Consider the following 14,887-nt stretch of genomic DNA (forward strand, 5'->3'; position numbering starts at 1 on the left):
CAAAAGGTGCTTGCTCACTACCGGAGGCTTCGAATGTTGGTCGAATTGAGAAGCAACCAAGTCCTAAAGAAACTCGTTTTGCTATCACTCTGGCTTGGGTTTTCGAGTTAAGGTTTCCAATGAACCACCAATTAAAAATTTCGTTTAATATCAAAACACCCTGTTCTTTATGGAAAATCGGTAACCCTATTGGACAACAGTGTACCCTTGTAAAGATAACCGAGCATGCATATTTCATACTCTTCGGGACACTGACAAAGCCATTGCACCTTCTCCAGTGCACAGGTAATTCCAGTGGCCTCTTATTATTAGCATGTCCCGATGACCTTTTTCTCCGATTCTAAACCGTTCTATTCGGTCAGAGTTAGGACAGCAAAGACACACAATCCGAACCAAAATGCATCTTCTAAGCCGTCGCGTTGGGTCAAATGACGAGGGAGAATATTGCATTCCTCTTTCCTTCTGGGTGTTCTAATTATGAAACAACTGGCGTTATTCATACATCTTTATGTGAATAAAAATAATCTTACCATCATCGCCCGAAAAAAAAACGATCGTTTGTCACGTACCGATTCGAGCTCATTATGACAGCAGCGTCAACCTACAGCATGTATTCCTAAGAATGAAACTTTTCTGTAACGAATTGAAATCCAACCCACCGCCACGTCTCGTTGTGATATATGACAACAATTTTCAGAACAGCTTGAAATTCTCGGCAGGGGTCAGTCTTACTACACCCCACACATTATGGTGCGTAGCTATATCTTTTACTTAACCCGGTTGAGCCTACATCTCATACGTAGGTATTTCAATCAGATATTATTTATTTATTTTGGGGTTATCTTCTCGTGTTTCCGAATCAAATTCTACCTGATTTAAGTTTAATTTTTGCAAAATCATGGCATCTGTAAATGTCATCTTGAAAATCTACAAAAATTCTGTCGCTCATTTTAACCAAAAAAGAAACTTTTCAGAGTACAGGATTTTGGAGATTCGAAAAAAAAATTGCTAAACTGCACACCCTGTTGCACAGTGGCTTAAAACTCTAAAAATATGATCATGGGCTTTTTGAGAGCTTAGGTGTCAAAATAGTTTAATGATACGTTCTACACTGTTTCATCATTTTAAAATGCATCTGTTTTAATGTTATTTTTTATCCTGAACAGTTCACCCAAAGATGAAATTAATTTTCTAGTTTTTTTATGTTTAACATGTAGGTAATCGTAATACCTTCTTCAAAAAAGTTAATTATACAATTTCAAAAAACCTTGTGGAAGGCACCAAGACTTTTTCTTTTGAAACGAATGTCTTATAGACATTTTTTCAAAAACTAACCTCGAAAAACGTAAAACTTTTTTGACAGCGAGTTTTGAGGCCCACTATGAGAGAGTCGGGACAATTATAAAACTCCACAACTTGCTTGTAAAGTCATTTTAATGTTTTGATCATGCTTTTCATGCAATTTCATTTTAAAATAGTACACGCAGAGAAAACAACAGTTCCATTGAAACAAAAGAAACACACCTCTGAATCAAGGTTCTAGAGTTCTTTGAATATAAATTTTATTTGTTTTTCTTCTTTTGCTTGTTCTTTTTCTGACACCAACAGGGCCAAAACTTGTTTGCATCCTGGAAAATGAAAAACTTCCGTTCTTCATTTTTCTTTTCAACATAGCATCTGATACATAGAATATGTATTGCAGATACTACTACGGCCAGGCCAATCATGTGATGTAAAACGCAAAAGATACGGAAACAAGGGATGGATGAAGCGTGGAGTTCCCTGCCAAACGCTTCTTATGATTATGTAGGGTTAGGTTATAAATTTTAAAAATATTTTCAAACTTTGAATGTATGAAAATTTAACTAAATAATTTAAAACCAATTCAAGGGATCTGGCACGATTTAGTCATTTTCCACTTGACTCACTGCATCTTATAACATGAAACGAACTCACCAATGAAAAAAAAAACCTTCGTCAGGTTTTCAGGGATTCGTTTCAGTAAGTCCAAATCTTCCATTCTGGGCCAACTGAGGTCGATTTTGGGTAATTCTAATCCAATCTTACAAAGCTTGAATTTTTTTGATAAATGGAAACTCCATGCTTCTAAAACACCGTAATCTTCATAGCACTTCAAAATTTCATACTTGTTTTTAAATTTTAAATTTTTGTCAACAGCTTCCTATTTCAATCCCAGCCTACTCGTGAATCTATCTTTGAATATAAATTTTATTTCTTTGATATATGACCCATTCCAGCGTGACGTCACAACGTTTGCAAAACATTTTTTTTTGTATATTGTATGTAAGAGCAAGTTCACTGGTGTTGGGAAAAAGTGGTAGAAATTTTACACTTACGGCACATTTTGAAAATTTTTCCATGCAAAAACATTTTCAAGGTCTGTGGCTTTCCAGTTTTTTTACAACACGTGTTGTATTTTCGCATGCTGTGATGCAAAAATAGCAATATTTCTATCACATACGGCTGAAATAGAAATAATGTTGTAAAAAATAACAACGCCCATTTTTGCATGCTAAAATTTTCAAAATGTCAAAATTTCTACCAGTTTCCCAACACCAGTGAACTTGCTCTAAGTTTTACAGGTTATATCGCACATTGTTAAAAATATACCTTATAAGGTTAAAATTTATTCTCCACATTTTGAAACCAAAAGTATTTTTCTAGAACAAATAGTTAGCAAAATATAAGCAAAAGGAACCGTGACGTCACAACGCGCCTCTTTTTCCACTTTTCAGTTTTTTTTTACAACGCCGCATTTTTCTGCTCTTCTGTTTGATCAAATTTTATGAAAATTTCAGCAAAGTATCGATTCATTACAACCAACAAATCGCCGTTTTGATTTTTTCAAATTTTGATTTCAATTTATTTTAAGCGATTAGCGATTATGTTTCGTGACGTCACAACGCACCATTTTTTTAAAGCAGGGTTTTGCAAAGCGTTGTGACGTCACGAAATTTTATGGTCAGCGACATGAAATAAATCAAAGTATAATCTTAAAATTAATGCTTAATTTACTTAAATTGCTTAAAAACTTAATAAATAATGTGATTTGGTGATGAAATCGATCCATTTATTCCCAAAAAAATAAGGGGAATTAAATCTCAAAGGCCCATATAAGCAGATAAGGTTTGCAACACTGCTCACTCACATTAATTTCATTTGAAGTTTTTTTGTGCGATCGTGTGAATATTATTTAGAAAAAAAACTGATACTAGGAAAAATTTATTTGTAAAAGCGTTCAAATGTGTTTCTGAATCTTTTTAATCTTTAATTGCAAAGGAAAGGAAAAATAAATGATAATTTCAAAGTCTTCGATCTTTTCAAAGTTAGTTAATGCCTAAATCAGCCAACTAATGAAAATCTTATAAGTTGCAACCTAAAATAGATCCTAGGCCTAACACAAAGTCCAGTGCCAAATTTGGGGATTGGCCCACGGAAATAGATGGCACAATGAGCCTAAAATTTGTATGGAATTATGAGAAATTGGGTTTGGAAGGAACATGAAAACCAAGTTTTGCACCAAGTTTTTGAAGTCCCTATCGGCTGATTTGTTTTAATTATAGTCATTCACAAAACTTTCGTTTATCTCAAGATCCCATTTCGACAATGGTTTAGTTAAAAAGGTTTTTGAGTTTCAAAAATTAGCTTCTGATGGGTCAATTACAAAAAATACCTGAATGATCGTTAATCGACGCTAATTTTTAACGTTATAGCTGTTCTATGATAACTCTGATCGAAATGCATTCCTCAGATGAAATATTGTCATAATTAAAGCTTTAAAATACTCAAATTAAAAGAAAAATTGGTTGATACGGACCTAAATTATTGACGAAAAACTGTTTTTTTTTTGTTAATACCGAAAAAAAACACATAATTCCATACAAACTTCAGGTGCGTTGCGCAACCCCTTTCCTTAGAATAATCTGGAACAAATTTTGCATGTGACCTTGTGCTAGTAAATATTTTAATTTATTTATTTTTTTAATTCAGTTAAAAGTCTCTTTTGCGAGATTTTATTTGAACACGGGGTTTGATTTGGATTTTCTAGTGACATTCTTTGAGGTGGAAATTTCAATAAGAGCAGTTTTTTATTAGAATAATTTAATTAATTTTATTAATTAATTTTCTATGAAAGTCTTATGAATTTTTTTTTTATATAAAAAGTTAATCTATTAAGTTTATCATGTTCCAAGATTTTTCGAATCTCATTGCATTTATTTCATGGAACTTATTTTGTTTGAACATAATGCCAGAAAGAAATAGAAGCTACTAGCGGTGTTTGTCATTCTAACATAGATATATGAAGAACTTGATCTTTTGCAAGATTTTTATTCAAATCAAAGATAACTACATGCTTTATGATTCACAAATATTCTTTTAAAAAATCGATTAGGATTTCATTTGTTTGATAGTTTGTTTATTCTCGAAAGAAGTGTTTTTAAGCGCGAATTTATACGTTTTATTAGAAATGTTTAAAAACAACAGAGTTAATGCAAAAAAAAATTTAGTTTCTTTAAAAACTTGATAATAGAATTCGATTATTGAAGCGCATTGTTGTGTTGAACTTGTATTGAATAAATGTGTTGAAGTAAAAAGTCTTGAAAGATTTCAAAAAAAAGTTAATAAATTTTCGTGACGTCACAACGCATTCTTTACCCGGGTGCAACTCACAACCTTCTTAACCGATTTTCAATCTGAAAACTGCATTAAATTCCATTCAAAAAGTTTGGAAAGACTTTCAATTTTTGACAATATGTGAAATTTCAGCAAATCATAAATTGAAAAACAGTACAATTTTCGTGACGTCACAAAGATTAAAAATAGATCAAAAAAGATATCAACGATTCTAGAGCGTAAACTTGCAGTGACTGTTATTTATCTTATATCATGCTTAAAAATGACTTTTCTACCATCATTTTGCAATATTTTTTTTGACATAGCTAGATTTTTGACAAAGTTATGTTATAAATAAAGAAAAATTGCAAAAATCAATTTAATTTCATACTAAAAATTTTAAATTTTAACGATAACATACTCAATTCCAAGAAAAGGTAACTGGAAATCTTTTAATGGAAAATGACACTCAAGAAATACCCTTTCTAACGCAATGCAATTTATTTTTGGATAATGAAAAATAAAAATCGGTTCTCCAGTTGAGGGGTGCTTGGAATGGGTCATATATAGATTTATATAGAGAGAGAAGGAAAATATTTTAAGTCAATATAAACGAATTTTGAATTACATAAAATCAAAAGAAAGAACTTTTGCCACCATCGAAGAAAAAATTCTTCGATTTTGATTAAATTTTCGTTGAAACCATCATGATGATGAATAAAATTGTGGCGGTAAATTTTTCAAAATCGTGGAGAATTTTAGATCAGATTTGGGTCAGTTAGTTAAAAAAATCAATTTGAAATACTATACGCTCATTTTTTATAACCATTTTTTGGTTTGAAGATAACCATTTTGAGGCTTTTGCCTCAAAACTGCCTAATATGTTTAGGCAGAATTTTTCAATTGAGAATTTTAACCATTTTTTTTTATTTTTGAGTATATACCGAAAAATGGTTAAATGTTTTCATGTATATATCGCCATTTGTAAAGTGGTGCAGCTGGACGCCCTTAACCTTCCAAAGCCGTTCGCAAAATTTCCGTACAAATCTATTTTAGATAAATTTGACCTGTAGTTTACGTACGTTCTCCTGGCCGCAAATATTGACCGATTTCGATGAATTTTAATTCATTGTATAGATAATTTATTCTAGTTTCTCAATATTGAAAAAGGAAGTCGAAATATTTTACGAGATCACCAGTAGCTGATTCCGAATGAAAAAAGTCCCGAAAAAGAGCTCTTTTTAGAATGCTTATAACTTGTGACAGATTCCAAATATTGCGCTGATTTTATAATATTTGGAATTGTCAAGAATAAATCTATCCATGGATGTATAAATTTTTGGTGGTCCAAAGGAAGTTTTGGCCGCTATCCCGGAACTTCCGGTAGAAAAAAATCTCACTTCAAAAATGTCACCCAATTTTGGCTTTGCATTGCTGTATCTCGCTTACCAATAGACCGATTCTCTAAGTTCAAATTTTAGTTTTTTTTCGTTAACTTCATTATTATTTTTGTAGAGCATAGTTGGTTCCTCAAAAATCTCAGTTGTTCAGTATATTGTAATGAAACTCACATCTTTTTTGTCATTTTTCAAACTCTCCCTCATGTCGGTGGGTTTACGGGATTTTGATTGTGTGATTTCTCTAAAATTTGAACTCAAATTGGTCACTTTTTATATACCTAAAGATTTGTTAGAATCTCCTCTTTCGATGGACATACTTTTTGTGTGGTGTTTTGAAAATTTGTAGCAAAGTTTTGCCAATTTACTGAATGCTGCCAGATTTCAACCAGTTTGGCCCACATTTTCAGCAGGTTGGTGTACAAATCTCGCACCCCTCACGTAGCCGCGGGAGAAACAAATCCTTTAGCTCTCTTTTTGTCGCTCACCAAATCTACCACCCAACCCAGCAGCAGGAGGAACTGCTGTCTCGCCGCGTGGTTTGTTGATTAAAAGTGCTGATGCTGATAACGAAATGATTGTTTTATTGTTGTAGGAATTGCTTGAATCTTTTTTGATATTTTATATTAAAAATATGTGAATGGATGAGAAACATTTCAAAAGTTGACGTCCATGATTCAGACTCAGATTGCAGATTGCAGATTTCAGATTTCAGATTTCAGATTTCAGATTTTAGATTTCAGATTTCAGATTTTAGATCCAGATTTCAGATTCAGATTTCAGATTCAGATTTAAGATTCAGATTTCAGATTCAGATTTCAGATTCAGATTTCGGATTCAGATTTCAGATTCAGATTTCAGATTCAGATTTCAGATTCAGATTTCAGATTCAGATTTCAGATTCAGATTTCAGATTCAGATTTCAGATTCAGATTTCAGATTCAGATTTCAGATTCAGATTTCAGATTCAGATTTCAGATTCAGATTTCAGATTCAGATTTCAGATTCAGATTTCAGATTCAGATTTCAGATTCAGATTTCAGATTCAGATTTCAGATTCAGATTTCAGATTCAGATTTCAGATTCAGATTTCAGATTCAGATTTCAGATTCAGATTTCAGATTTCAGATTCAGATTTCAGATTCAGATTTCAGATTCAGAATTCAGATTCAGATTTCAGATTCAGATTTCAGATTCAGATTTCAGATTCAGATTTCAGATTCAGATTTCAGATTCAGATTTCAGATTCAGATTTCAGATTCAGATTTCAGATTCAGATTTCAGATTCAGATTTCAGATTCAGATTTCAGATTCAGATTTCAGATTCAGATTTCAGATTCAGATTTCAGATTCAGATTTCAGATTCAGATTTCAGATTCAGATTTCAGATTCAGATTTCAGATTCAGATTTCAGATTCAGATTTCAGATTCAGATTTCAGATTCAGATTTCAGATTCAGATTTCAGATTCAGATTTCAGATTCAGATTTCAGATTCAGATTTCAGATTCAGATTTCAGATTCAGATTTCAGATTCAGATTTCAGATTCAGATTTCAGATTCAGATTTCAGATTCAGATTTCAGATTCAGATTTCAGATTCAGATTTCAGATTCAGATTTCAGATTCAGATTTCAGATTCAGATTTCAGATTCAGATTTCAGATTCAGATTTCAGATTCAGATTTCAGATTCAGATTTCAGATTCAGATTTCAGATTCAGATTTCAGATTCAGATTTCAGATTCAGATTTCAGATTCAGATTTCAGATTCAGATTTCAGATTCAGATTTCAGATTCAGATTTCAGATTCAGATTTCAGATTCAGATTTCAGATTCAGATTTCAGATTCAGATTTCAGATTCAGATTTCAGATTCAGATTTCAGATTCAGATTTCAGATTCAGATTTCAGATTCAGATTTCAGATTCAGATTTCAGATTCAGATTTCAGATTCAGATTTCAGATTCAGATTTCAGATTCAGATTTCAGATTCAGATTTCAGATTCAGATTTTAGATTCAGATTTCAGATTCAGATTTCAGATTCAGATTAAAGATTCAGATTTCAGATTCAGATTTCAGATTTAGATTTCAGATTCAGATTTTAGATTTCCGATTCAGATTTCAGAATTAATATTCAGATCTCAAATTCTTAAAATGAAGAGTTAATCATCGTAAATTTAATTTGGGAAATTATTTTATCGGCTATATCGGTGAAATTTTATATTCTTTGAGAAAGAATTCTCTCTGTATCAAGCACTGCAAGATAGTAGGCCCGTGAGGAACAAAACGATGAAATGTGATAAAAAGTTTTTCAAATTAAAATTGCCTTTCCGCTCAATTTCAACATCTTTCATCTTATTCTAATCTTCTATCCGCCTATAATTTTTCAATTCTTAAATATTCTTTCTCAAAGAATATAAAATATCACCGATATAGCCGATAAAATTATTTCCCAACAGTGGTTTTCAAAGTGGTCCCTACCGCCCCCTTGGGGGCGTTGAGAGCTTTCAGGGGGGCAGTGAGCTCAATTTTGAAATTTGGGGGGCGTTGGAAGGGCTCAGGGGGGAGGTGAGGTCGAATTTCAGGTCGTAGAATCAACGTAGATTTAACATATCAACGAGAAAGTTCGATGAAAAATTATGAAACAACGTTACAGAACCAAACATCAGGTTCAAGACTAAAATACATATCTATAATTTCGCAGAGCTGCAAGCAAATTTTGAACCAGTATCTCAAATTTCTTTTTGATAATAATGTGTCTTAAAGATAGTTACAGATTTTGTATATGCTCCACATGTTGGTCTTGTTTTGTTTGATTATTTTGGGTTATGCTAAAAAAGATTAATTTATGAATTAATTAAATTGTTTCGTCACAAAAAATCTGGTAAACAGACAAAACCTGCAAAAAAAAGCGTCATCTGTGATCTAATGAAAATAAGCAAGAATATGTTTAGGTAAGAGAATTTGTTTTAAGTTCTTATTTGTTCATCTTTATTTCAGTCGATTCAAAAAATCAATTGGATGAACTTTAAATGTATTCGGTTATCACTAACACTGCCGGAATTCAGTCATTAGAATCAAATTTAAACTTTAAGACCCGTGAATGCTGCATAACTTTGAACAGGACTCAAGTGCAGATATCAAGAAATAATACTATTTTTTACGTTATTCACCGGCTTCATAGAAATTAGTTTGTATTCAATTATGCAAACTGATGGGGAATATATAATTTTATTTACCAACATTTGTTAAATGCGTATGATTTTATATCAAATCAAACTAATCAATCAGTTTAAGTAATTGTCAAGGGAACTTAACATAGAATTAAGTTTCAACTGGAGATTTGAAGCAAAATGAGGCCCTCGGTGCCAAAACGATTAAGTACATTAAAGCTTATTTCGAGAAAACACGATTTTAAGTTGTTATGTTGTGCCATATTTTCCATATATTTTTCGAAAATTTGCTCTTTTCTTTCAAACGAAATAGTATGTAAATAAAATTCTAAAAATCTTCAAAAAATCAAGATATATAGTTTGAAATATGAAGAATCGTTTGGCATTAAATCAAAATCGAACATTTTTACACTTTTAATGCCCTACCCCTTGGCTCTGCAGACCCCATATAAATTTGAATGAATTTTGAGTTAAGTTAATTTTTTTTAAAGATTTTCTAAAAATTTTCCAAGGGGGCGATGATCTCAAAAAATTTCAAAAAGGGGGCGGTGAGTGGAAAAAGTTTGAAAACCACTGTTTCCCAAGATTTCAGATTCAGAATTCTGATTCAGATTTCAGATTCAGATTTCAGATTGAGACTCAGATTCTGATTTCAGATTTCAGATTTCAGATTCAGATTCAATTTGAGATTTCAGATTCGGATTTTAGATTCAGATTTCAGATTCCGACTTCTGATTAAAGTTTCTGAATAAAATTTCAGAATATTTGTTACTTAAATCATAGATTTTGTTTCTCTTGCAGTAGACACTGCTTGAAATAAAAAAAAAGAACCATGATAACATTCAAAACAAATGTAGGTCACTGAAGAATTCTAATGATAAAATATCTAAAAAGATTCAAGAAGTTTATTTCAATTTGGAGAAATAATCTTTCTCTATTTTAAAATCAAAATGTTTACTACGCAAAGAGGTATCAGCATCAACACAATCAATCAACAAACCACGCGGCGAGACAGCAGTTCCTCCTGCTGCTGGGTTGGGTGGTAGATTTGGTGAGCGACAAAAAGAGAGCTAAAGGATTTGTTTCTCCCGCGGCTACGTGAGGGGTGCGAGATTTGTACACCAACCTGCTGAAAATGTGGGCCAAACTGGTTGAAATCTGGCAGCATTCAGTAAATTGGCAAAACTTTGCTACAAATTTTCAAAACACTACATAAAATGTATGTCAATCGAAAGAGGAGATTCTAATGAATCTTTAGGTATATAAAAAGTGACCAATTTGAGTTCAAATTTTAGAGAAATCACGCAATCAAAATCCCGTAAACCCACCGACATGAGGGAGAGTTTGAAAAATGACAAAAAAGATGTGAGTTTCATTACAATATACTGAACAACTGAGATTTTTGAGGAACCAACTATGCTCTACAAAAATAATAATGAAGTTAACGAAAAAAAACTAAAATTTGAACTTAGAGAATCGGTCTATTGGTAAGCGAGATACAGCAATGCAAAGCCAAAATTGGGTGACATTTTTGAAGTGAGATTTTTTTCTACCGGAAGTTCCGGGATAGCGGCCAAAACTTCCTTTGGACCACCAAAAATTTATACATCCATGGATAGATTTATTCTTGACAATTCCAAATATTATAAAATCAGCGCAATATTTGGAATCTGTCACAAGTTATAAGCATTCTAAAAAGAGCTCTTTTTCGGGACTTTTTTCATTCGGAATCAGCTACTGGTGATCTCGTAAAATATTTCGACTTCCTTTTTCAATATTGAGAAACTAGAATAAATTATCTATACAATGAATTAAAATTCATCGAAATCGGTCAATATTTGCGGCCAAGGGAACTTACGCAAACTCTCGGGTCATATAGACCCGAACAGCCTAATTACGGATTTTTTTGAGGGAGCACTTCCGGTGGCCACAGGAAGTTGCCTGGTACTACAGATTGTGTATTTCGTGATTCCCCAGGGAGGTTTTTAAAATCAAATTTTTGCGATTTTTTCTCGAAGAGTTATGATGATAAGAATGTGCGCTTCGGGTCATATTGACCCGAACGACTTTGGAAGGTTAAGGAAATAATTCTTTTCTTCTACTAACTGAGTCTAGTTTTCCGAAAAATCGGTACCTACAAATTGGAAAAGCATCGAATTTGTAGGAGACGAGGACAGGTAAATGATTTATTTAAAATTATAGTAGATCCCAATCTCATGATAAACAATAAAAAAAATTTCAGGGTTCCGATCGTTCTCACTGTTCAGGGTTCTCACTGGACCTGAAACGGGCCGGACTGTTCAAAATGACCAAAAAACTTCTTTTAAGTTTATTTTATTTTCTAATTTTTGTTTGAAATTCTATGTTATTCAACAATATTGCTGACCATTTTAATAACTTTTTGCTTAGGCAGCCAGTGTTGTTTGGTTTTGTTTTTAATTCGACAAGGCAAGTCTGTTTGGGACGATATGTAGATATGATTTTTTCTTGTACATTGCAATTGCTCACGGTCTTCAACTAAGCTGAGCCAGATAATACTTCAATTAGATTCATGAATGAAAATTTGTTTTACATTGAATAGATCAGAAGCGAACATTCAAGAGAAACAAATGAAGCGATAATCTAATAACAAAATTTTGCACTTTAACCGTTTTTTTTAAAGTTTTTTGGGTGTTTCTTCAACTGTCTTTGCCAAAGATTTTTAAGCCTAATTTAGTACTGTAAAACATTTATAACTATTTCATAACTATTTTAATGAAAAGATGTATTTTTTTAAATGTCATTTCTATTTAAATTTGTTAGTTAGAGACCAATACAAGTACATATTTCCACCAACAACAAAAATTTCTCAACGGATAGTTCACGCAGTAGAGGTTTAATCACAAGGTATTGGTAAATTATGAAATTAATTAAAAAACAACAGCTTTCAAGTAAATTTGTTTGAAACATTCGCCAAACCTAAGCAGTGTGAGACAGAACCTAAGGCATCCGGTTTTGAATATTTCGTCACCAGTTAGGCCGGAACAAATTTCAAATCCTTCTTTTGTCACTCAGAGTTGGAACATCGCGAGGGGGGGGGGGGGGTCAATAAAAAATAATGCGAAAAACAAATAAATTGGAATAAATTGTACAAAATCTTGCATGCAAAAAATTGCATGCTATATCATTGCACAAAACCTATAAAATAATGAAATTTTTTATTGAAAAATTCAATAAAAACAAGAATACACATGGTGAAATTACTTCCATCTTCCAAAATTTCTTTTTTGGTCTTGTAATCTTTCGGATACTTCAATTTTTTATCAAAATTTCCATGAAATACTAAAAACTTTATTTATTTCCCCCTTCGGGTTTTTGGAAATTTCGAAGGGGGGGGGGGGGGGGGAGACAAAAGAAGAAATTGATATTTGTTCCAGCCTTATAAAAATCAGCCGGTAATCGTATTGCGTGACAACTGTTGCTGAAATATACGCACAATGTAGGCTAAATGAGCTATAAGCTGCTAATTGATTGCATCCCAATTCTCCTGTACCTACAGATACCATCATTGAAGTCTACTTACTTGTGCAACGATCTGCTACTCGATCAAACTCCTATCCACCACTCGATGGGTCATTCAATCGATGTTTGTTATTCTCGTTCTTGACTATCTTCTTCTCTGCTGGTCGCCTTCTGCAGCTTAGCCTTTGGTAATAATGTGGTTGTGCCGGGGTGCCTTTCTTCACAAGAGATTTTAAACAGACAGGACAGGACTGGTTTCGGTTCGGTGCATTGGCATAGGACGTTGATCGGCAGCCAGCCTTTTGCGCAAATGCAACCCACTTATTACCTACTAGAATTCGCAAGAATTTGCAAGTCTTGATTCAGCGCAGCTATGACAACTGTGTCGCGTTTAAAGCTCCTCTGAAGCGTATCCCCCCAAAAATACACTCGCACACATGTTCGCCTTTTTATGCCTCTTTGCTGCGAACACTGCACTTACAAAATATTCGCTCCAGTGCATGTGTTATTCGAGAATGATTATCTTGACGGGTCACACACCACAATGATGCAACAGAGATCTTGGAAAAGCTCCCCAATGAAGTAGGTACACACACAAAAGTTGTCAGCAACTTGGTGATTTAGAATGCAGGTCTTTTTGTGAAAAAAGACTTACCAACTGGTCCCCAAAGGCCCCAACGCGGAAAAAACAAAGATCGTCATTCGAGAGATTGCACGACTTCAAGCGAGAAACTCCACGCACGCACTTCCAAAATCACATCCTATTAACGAGATGAATGTATGGAAACTTTCAGGAGAAAACATCTTTCAACATGTTTCATTTACCGAACATATTTCTTGCGTGTTTCGATATCCTCTTTTAACGTTTTCTTTCACTAAAACGGTGCCATTCAGTAGAAACGAAATATTTGAGGTAAAATATAAGTGTACGTACACACATTCGTAATCCTCTGATCGAAAAAAAAGTAATTTTCAGCTGAACAAACCAGCGCACATAAAAAACCACTCACTTTGTCCGTTTCACTTTTTCGGCTAAGCCGTGTTCGAACAAAAAAAACACCAACCTCGTAGGCCACTTTCACGCCATAAAACGCCAAACTGTTCTTCTCGCTGCCAAGCGTACTGTATTGGCTTAAAGGTTCTTGCACGGATATCCTCCACACTTAGCACAGAACTAAATTTGCTCGACAAACCGAAACGGCTCTTGTACAACACACCTCAGGAGGGCTCTAGAAGTCTTATCTTCGAAGCCAATAAACCACTGACAATAGTAGAACACCCACGAGAAAAAAAACCAACCCGCAACTTTCCTCGTTCAGAGGCCACAAAGACCCGGAGGCCAAGTATCACGGGGACCGAATTAAGAAAATTAAAAAAAAACGGCGACAGCAATCCGCACCAACAAACTAAATCGAGCGACCAAGCACAGGAGACACCTCTTGCGCAGTCCCGTACGCGACTTCGAATGAAATCGTAAATTCAGTTTCTTCGTTTTCTCCTCTGGCCTGCATTCCACAGTTGAGTTGAGTTTGAGTTGAGGTTCAGGTTCCCAGCCAGCAAAAGCTAAGGCTGCCTTAGTCGACGAACTAACCGCGGGAGTTCGACCGAAGACGACGACGACGACGACAACGCAATCTGCCGCTCGCTATAGTACCTGTGTTTGTACAATCGACCTAAGATTCTCTCTAAACCTCAAAGGAACCGGAGTAAAGCTCCTCAAACTCACCTCAACCGTTTTTACCTGTGGACAGCCTTAACTTGCCCGCAGTTCGCTTCGCGTACACAGAAACCTTATTCAGGTGTTGTTGTTTACATTCTCATTCGGTTCAGGAGCATAATGCTCGTACTCATACCAGTGCAGCATATTCACCTCAGGGAGGTGCGAGCAAATTTCTCCCATTTACCTGGTGGAAATCTCAAACCCACCTGGGCTAGCTCGATGAGGGAACCTCGTTTTTGAACGCTTTTTACCATAACGGAGCTTTATGAGCATAAGCTTTATTTCATGTTGCGTTACACCGGTCGAAGAATTTTCGTTGTTTTCGACATTTTTGTTTAATGAAAATTTGAATGAGGTTTATTCGTGAGACTCGTGAAAATAACTTATTTTATATCGACCACCTTTGAACTTCAGTTTGATTAAGGATGGTGTTGAAACAATGAGAACTAGTACGAGAATGTGC

The 14,887-nt window shown here is 34.0% G+C and overlaps 1 protein-coding gene across 1 annotated transcript in view; it reads right to left on the reverse strand.

Moving 5' to 3' along the window:
• The window catches only part of LOC129746286 (uncharacterized), a 148,144-nt gene extending 133,919 nt beyond the window's left edge, over positions 1-14,225 (reverse strand). Inside the window, exon 1 of the mRNA XM_055739883.1 lies at positions 12,766-14,225. The gene's annotated coding sequence lies outside the window, so the exon portion shown is untranslated. The remainder of the gene's footprint in view (positions 1-12,765) is intronic.
• Between the last annotated feature and the right edge of the window lie 662 nt (positions 14,226-14,887).

This window comes from Uranotaenia lowii, chromosome 2, assembly GCF_029784155.1.
Source record: "Uranotaenia lowii strain MFRU-FL chromosome 2, ASM2978415v1, whole genome shotgun sequence".
NCBI classification, from domain to species: Eukaryota; Metazoa; Arthropoda; class Insecta; order Diptera; family Culicidae; genus Uranotaenia; species Uranotaenia lowii.